This window comes from Octopus bimaculoides, chromosome 4 (genome assembly GCF_001194135.2).
Source record: "Octopus bimaculoides isolate UCB-OBI-ISO-001 chromosome 4, ASM119413v2, whole genome shotgun sequence".
Lineage (NCBI taxonomy): Eukaryota > Metazoa > Mollusca > Cephalopoda > Octopoda > Octopodidae > Octopus > Octopus bimaculoides.
The window spans coordinates 46,166,128-46,174,391 of NC_068984.1; the positions used below are offsets into that span (position 1 = coordinate 46,166,128).

An 8,264-nucleotide genomic window follows, 5' to 3' on the forward strand; every position below is an offset into this window, starting at 1 on the left:
TATATATATATATATATATATATATATATGTGTGTGTGTGTGTGTGTGTGTGTGCGTGTGTGTGTGTGTGTGTGCGTGTGCGTGTGTGTATGTGTGTGTGCGCGTGTGTGTATGCATGCGTATGTCTGCATGTAGTTGTGTATGTCTGTATGTGAATCTGCATGAATCTGTGCTTCTAAGTCAAAAATGTGTCTTGTGTATGTGAGTGTCCTTATATTTCTCCTAACTAATAATGATGATAAACAGAGAAGAATTCATCTCTCCTAGTCGAGGTTGAAATAACAGTGTCGGCATGATAAGCTAATACCCGAGGGCGATCGTCGCACTCATTCTATATCCGGAGATTGAAAGCATTAAAAAAATATAGTTGTGACTGATGTTGAGATCACCCAAAATATAGAAATGAGTTGTAAATTCAAAAGTTATTTTATGGGTCACTTTTCCTGTGCACCCAGTCTTTGTGTGCTTTAGAGAATACTAAATTTGTATCTTTCTTCACTTTTCTTCTAGAAATACACAAGAAATTTTTGTGTGGCTATTATACATGCAATAGGCTACAATCTTATGAAGAGGTTACTCGTTATCTCGCCCACTTAACGATTCTGATTTAACAGCCAATATCCTTTGTACGAAGTTGCGTGGTTCCTTGAGGCATCACAACATATCACACATTTCAATTAATTGAACATCCTCTCTCAACTGATCGTATATTGCTAATCTCTTGTTATACAAATCCCGTTCTACTCTTCTACACAAGATAGATTCGTATAATTTTACTCAAACGTAGTTTGCATACGCGTAACTTCTTTCATCATTCTTGTTGAGCCTGTCTTCTCAAATCCCACATTAATTCTTTCCTACAAGCAACTCCTATCAAATATCATCCGCAATTTAGCGTTTTTGGCTTTTGATACGACATTGATTAAATTATATAGAATATCCCGCGAACCTAACCAACAACGAGGGTCACCGATGTCCATGCTTTTCTCTTTCATCTAGCTTATACAAATTAAAATTTCTTTTCAAGTATGGATTTTGTCCGATGCTTTAAACATTTCAGCTCTTGGATGTTGCATTCCTTTCTCTCTTCTTTGACACAGGGCATTTTTCTTTAGAAATTAATCAGTGAAACTCCTTTATGATTAAATATGAACATTGTGACGTCATTGAAGAGCTTGTATTTTTTTTGGATACTTCTATTTCGCTGGTGTCACATTCCTGCTAATATTTTCGTTTAATTCTCCTCTTGATACTCCAGATATCTGAACCTGGGAATCGTTTTGAATAGATTTCTAGTGCCAACAAGAATTGAAGATAAATTTAGATAGGTGCTTAAATAATTTTCTTGTACTGAGGATAATGGTGTGTGGTGTGGGAGATGAAATGTGTTTGGTGCCAATGTGTGTGGAGTGGGAAGTGTTTGTGGGTGTGAATAATGGTAAGTCAAGTGAGTGACGAGTTGAACGGTGTATATATATATATATATATTAAACATGTAGGTATGTTCTTTCTACGTCTGTCTGTATTCGTGTATGTTTTTACGCATGCATGCTTTTTACGTATCAATTTTTATACATGTATTTTTATATACTTATTTCTCTGCATATGATAATTATGCCTGTATGTATATTCTTTTATGAACTTACTTATTCATATATCGATGTATATATGCATTTGTGTTCAAGTAATCATGAAAAAAAATTGTTCCAAGACACCAGAACCTAATTAGTATCCAACGTAATGAAATATCATCTAAATTTTAATGTGTTTCAAACCAGATAGATAATCACGAAATGAATGAATACATTAGCGAATAAAGAAATAAATAAACAAATAAATACTAGATTAAAAATAAAACATTGTCTGTATATGATGCGATATTAAACTTGTTCTTTGTGCTTCATAATTGGCAAACATTTTGATCTTTTATTTTTGATATGCATCGACAAATATTATACACCAACCGCCTGACAATCGCATGACAGCTGATGAAATTTATATCAAAAGCTAATTAACCTTTTGCTTATTATTCCAGCCCGGCAGGTTTTCCAGTACGGCAATATTTTACTTAGTGTTGACATTGAGCTATTTTTGACGTTAAATAAATCTGACGCGTTGGGACGAATATATATCAATGTCTACTCTAATTTTTCAAGTCTATTCAAAGAAACGATAGATACACTGCAATATATTATAGTTGGCTCTCAATTCAAGTCGACTGTTGAGTTGTCCACTCAAGCGGATGGATTGTGAGTGTGTGTTCTCGTTTTCATATAAGATATAGCAATAGTAGATTGATGCTGTAATGAGAATACCAACAGGAAACGATGGTTGGCAGAGGTATATGTTGATCCAGCTGTATCGGTCAGTATGCGGCTTGTTGAATGAGATTAAAAACATAGGAAAACATAGAGACACAAGTATAAACGCATAAATATAGACAAAGACATTCGCGAAACATATTAAAATACACACACGCACAACCAACACATAGGAGACTTAACATAGTTAGTGAACCTGCAAGAAATAGCAACGAAGTTCCCATCAAGCTACACGTATTGTCTTTAAACAATTTGTAGGGGAAACTATATAGTCAGTACAAGGTTTTGATGTGGCTGCGAGTACGTTATTACAATAGTTCATAAAGAGATGAAGAATAAATTCAAGATTTATATATTTACTACATAAAAAATATATTTTCTTTATTGGTCGATGATGACACAGAATCAAAACGTAGAATACAGTTGAATGAAGTAATCTATGCAAGAATGTTCAGATAGAAAATGTAGAAATAACAGTGAAGTGGTGGCTTTCAGTCATGTGGCGTAGAGAAATAGATCGACATAGCAATGACGTGAATGGCTCTAAGTCTAATCGACTAAGAAGCGAAGAGCTGTGTTACCAAGCACTTTTTAGTAAATGGAAAGCTAGACATTCTAGAAACTTCCAGAAGAAACGCTAACTTTCTTGAATGATTAAGAATCACGTCTCATGACACAGATGCTTCAAAAAACTTAGAGAAGGAAGGTTGCTCTATAATCTTTCTTGCAAGGTAGATCATTCAACTATCTAGCTACCGCTACAAATTCTTTATATCTCATAATGTAAGCTTACATATGAGAGGGGATGATCATTGTTAGATTGGTTTCTTAAGTTATCTTGTTGATAGCAATAACAATCTACGCACTCGACACTAAACTGGCCTGTTATATACATGAGAAGCACATCCACCACACACGTGCATACACACACACACACACACACACACACACACACACACATTTATATTCATATAGTGTATAAGCATCATATCAGGGAACCTTACTACAGAATAGTTTAGAAAGTTTTACCATGAATATGTACCATATACAGTAATTCTGTACATTTAAACTGATTGTATGCAATACACACACTACATACAGACACACACCAACACAATATCTGATGTCTGTGACCACATAAGCTGTTCTCGTTGTGTAAGCCGTTCTTGGTCTATCGTTCCCGTTTTGTAGGCCATTACCTCAGTTAGTGTGACTTCTTTTATACTCACTCTATCGTGGTGCCCATGCATCTTACACATCTTATCACTCAGAAACGAGTTCTAGAAACAAAAACTTTTCATACCACATTTTCTCTGTACACCAAGCCTTTGAAATTTCCTGAATCTCCTTCGTTTCCTCGTCGTAGAATCCTGTGGTGATCAACCATATTTGGGTGACATTCTGGTGGCGTTTAGAGATTATTCACCAGATTGAATGGGAATCAATAAGTAAAGGAGAAACAATTTTGTTTATTTCTATAAAAAGAAACAAAACAAAAACTAGTAACGCGTCGCATCCACTTGGATAATTTGAATTCAGTGCTATAATTTAATGAAATAATCATTACTTTCCAACAGTAATTTTCTAGTCACCGGACCGTCACATTTTATGGTAGAAGTTACGCTGTTACTAATGCAGTGAACCAGACACAATGACTAGCTAAATGATTTATTTTAGTCAAGAAATATAGGGATGTAACTCAAAGTTAAACTGAAACTGAATGTGGCTATGCAGTGGAGCCTCGTCTTTCGTAAGTAAGGCAATAGCGTTGGACATACTTCGGTGTTATTCCACCTTCTCGGTAACGCATATACACAGAAACAACTTTAAAGATTAGATAATAAAACGGTTTAAGTTATATATATATATATTAGACAACAACAGAGATTTATGTTTCAGAGAAATATAATGCGAACAAAAACATTTGTTGGGGTGCAATCCTTTTAAGGATGCATTAAGAAGTATATACAGGTACAAAGAGACAAGTAAGTGAAGATAAGGGACGACGAAGAGTCTATTATAGATCTGTTTTGCAATAACATGTAAGTTGCCGTTAAATTTGTGAGAATGATGGCGCTTGTAGTGTGGAAGAGGGAGTTGATAAGTGAGCCTCTATGTGGTAGCAGATCGTACAAAAAATGGCAACCGTATAACCCTCAGCGAACTTCGAAATGTTTCATTTTCCTGTCTTAAAAACTGAAAACGATATTTTACATTGTAGTCCTAGAAACCCTTAAAAAGGCAGGATGATGATAACTGGAATATTTATGCCATGTCTTCTCGTTGAGGGTTGACTTGGAGGTTAAACAATAACAACAATAACAACAGCTGTTAAAGTGATATTGAATGAATGAATCATTCTGTTTTCAATTTTCCTATTTCTGCGATGCTTTATTTGGAATATTAAACTAGCAACCTTTATCGTGTACCGTCACACTATTGTGACGTCATAGGTTCTGCTATTGCCGCGAGAAGGTAAACAAGTCATCCTTACTTCTGTGTCTTTTTTTTGGTACTCGTATTTTGCTTTATATTTTATTTTCCTTTGTCTGAGTTTCACAGACGTATTTCCAGGAGGGAAAATCATTATATTAAAGAGATAATTATATTAAAGATAATAACAATAAACAGAACGGAAAAAAAAAGAACATACTAAAGAGAGAATAAAGAGTGAAAGGAAAAAATAAAAAAGAGTGTAAAGGAAGGATTAATGATAGAAAGGGAGGGGAAGTACAAAGAACTTCAAAAACGAAAAGGAAGTGTGAGAAGCGGTGTGTGGTGAGTGTGTGTGTATGTGTGTATGTTTGTGTGTGTGTGTGTAAAATAAGGAAATAAACAAAATAAACAAAACCAAAGCAAAATCAAATGGAAATGATAGAGAAAATGAAGCACGTGTAAGGTGAGAAAGATTGGGAGAAATAACGAAAGAAATGAAAGAAATATAAGAATAAAGTATAAGGATGAGCCATTAACCTAAGGGAAGTAATGGAGCAAATGTAAGGGAAAGGAAAAATAGAAGGAAGAAAAAAACAAAACGAAAAGAACGCCGGAGTAAATGTCATAGTTCTTTCATATCTCTATGGGAAAACAAAAGCATTGTTTTAAAGGTTTCCAATGATCCTATGACTGGTTCAATATATCTATGAAATCAAGAATTATAACCAGCTGTAGAATGGATGGATATCACAAGGTCTTCGTTCGAAATGCCCCTGATTTTCGGTTTTCTCGCTTCAGGTATGGGGATAACAGAATTTCAAGGATTTCCTCCCGTCAAATTCCACTGACAGTATGTTGGGTACACTAACTACATGGTAGAAGACATTTGATAGGAGATTCCATAGTGATATGAACCCTGATATGATATGATATTCCATAGTGATATGAAACCTGATAGGATATTCCATAGTGATATGAACCCTGATAGGATATTCCATTGTGATATGAACCCTGATAGGATATTCCATAGTGATATGAACCCTGGAATAACGTAGTTACGAAGCAAGATTGTGAATCTTAAAACAAATATCTTATGCCTCTATTCTCAATAGAAATCTCACCGTATTTACCTTTGCCTGAGAGAGAGAGAGAGAGAGAGAGAGAGAGAGAGAGAGAGAGAGAGAGAGAGAGAGAGAGAGAGAGAAAGAGAGAGACAGACAGACAGAAAGAAAGAGAGAGAGAGAGAGAGAGAGAGAGAGAGACAGAAAGAAAGAGAGAGAGAGAGAGAGAGAGAGAGAGAGAGAAAAAGAAATAGTGGAGTGGAAGATAACGTAATGTAATGATTTGAATGGAATTGTCTTAGTTTGATATGGTGAATGGATGGCAAGGACACCAAGTCAGAGCTCGGTTGAAGCAAGCAAAAAATAATCATACCCCACTTTCTGTGACAGTAACTCCTAATTATGAAAATAAGCTTACCCTTGTGTGAAATAGCAAACATATTTTATACGGCTAGGAGATGTTTTCACATAGCATCATGGTAGCAGATTTAAAGGAAATTTCAAGTTTTGATCATATGCAGTCCCATGTCACTCCGATATTCCCACTAGGATACCAAGGACGTGGGGTTTATTGCACACCCGCGTTATATTCTACAGCAAGTTTATAACTGAACCTATGCTTTAAGCATATATAAACATTTTACTGTATTGATTATAAGATAACATTGTTTTCACCATGTTTGTACTGGCATTCTATAACAATGATCATTTGCCTTCTAAGTGGAAGACAAACGATCATTGGTTTCCTGGATTTGCATTCACAGGAGAATAAATATTAATATTATCAAGAACAGTTTCAATACCCAAAAGGCTACTAAGAATACTATTACTATAAATAAATTATATATGAAAACACACTTAGCAACGTTTTCATTGACGTAAGTGAATTGGCTCCGATTGGGGAAGGAAATTACATTGTCACGTCTATTCATTAGAAACTGAACTTATGCTCCTGAAAAAAAGTTCCCCGAATTCTTTATAGTCAGTCAATATATTTGACATAACTCATCTTGTCTTCATAGTAAGTAGAACAAGAAAAATGTGGGATTCTGAACTTTATGAATAAATAAATAATAATTGACGTCATAAGCATACAAAATGGTCTACCAGTTCTGGGAGAAGTATAGATATATTAAGGATGATAAAGCTATGTCCAAATCCAGAAACTATTCTACACACACACACATACACACACACACACACACACACACACACACACACACACACACACAAACACACACATATATATCTGTACAATAGTGATCTATACCAGTTAAAGTAATAAATATCCTCTTAAACCGTTTCATACTCTTCTCAACTTAGTAATTATCTGGTGTTAATATATAGCAAATAAGTAAAAAGCAGAGGTACATAGATATAATCTTATGCATAAATACATACATGGGCACGCAGATACTTACATATACATAGATATATACATACAAACATACACACACATATATTATATGTATGTACGTATGCCTATGTACATATAGTATATACATATAATATATATATATATATATATATATATATATGTGTGTGTGTGTGTGTGTGTGTGTGTGTGTGTATGTATTTTATGTCTGTATGTATATCTGTGTTTGTGTCGACACATGTATACATGGGATTGCGTGTGCGTGAAGATATTTTTCTTTCTTCTTTCCTTCTTCCTAATGAATTAGCCAAGCGAGTATTTTCCTTGTCTGGACTATAGGTAACACTTCAACTCATAAATATGTATATGTGGTAATACATTCATTCACACACACTCATACACATACATCACAGTATATATATAGGTTTCATGAAAAGCTGAACTTTCTTTCTTTTTTTTTTTAAGTGGCTAACCGAAGTTTGCAGGAAATGTAATTGAAACTATCTGTATACATGGGTTCACATTGGTCAGTTCCAGCTGTAAAGAAATTGGCTGAGAAATACAGGTGGCACAGATGAATATACAAATATGTAAACATAGTTAACCAAGGATGTTGAGTGTGTAAGTGAGTGTGGTTGTAATTTTGCCTGTATATACACGTATATATATGTGTGTATACATGTGTGTTCATTTGTTTCTGTTTGTATATAGACATATGAATCCTCGCCATTGCTACTTGTCATCCGGTGTTTACACGTTTCTTAACTAAACAATCAAACACATATTTAGCCTACTAAACATTGGTTTTCTAATTTTAAATGGTTACTGTTATTGTTAGTCTTAAAGTTTTCAATATTTTAACTTAGGATACGGTTTCAATATTAATGTTTTCAATATTTCAATTGATGAAACGTTATCACGCCGAGCGGAATGCTTAGCGGTATTTCATGTCTTTACATTCAGAGTTCAAATTCCGCCGTGGTCGACTTTGCCTTTCATCCTTTCGGGGTTCGATAAATTAAGTACCATTTGCGTACTTAGGTCGACCTAATTGACTGCCCCCCCCCCCAC

General features: G+C 34.7%; 1 protein-coding gene and 1 long non-coding RNA gene across 3 annotated transcripts in view; one reads left to right on the plus strand and one right to left on the minus strand.

Annotated features, from left to right (window-relative positions):
- The window catches only part of LOC106884508 (potassium voltage-gated channel subfamily KQT member 1), a 717,249-nt gene that overhangs the window by 584,936 nt on the left and 124,049 nt on the right, over window positions 1–8,264 (minus strand). The gene's annotated exons all lie outside the window — the stretch shown is intronic.
- LOC106884516 (uncharacterized) lies at window positions 1,029–2,129 on the plus strand. Its single transcript, XR_001411254.2, has 2 exons — window positions 1,029–1,328; window positions 2,036–2,129. It is a non-coding gene; the product is annotated as an uncharacterized LOC106884516 (long non-coding RNA).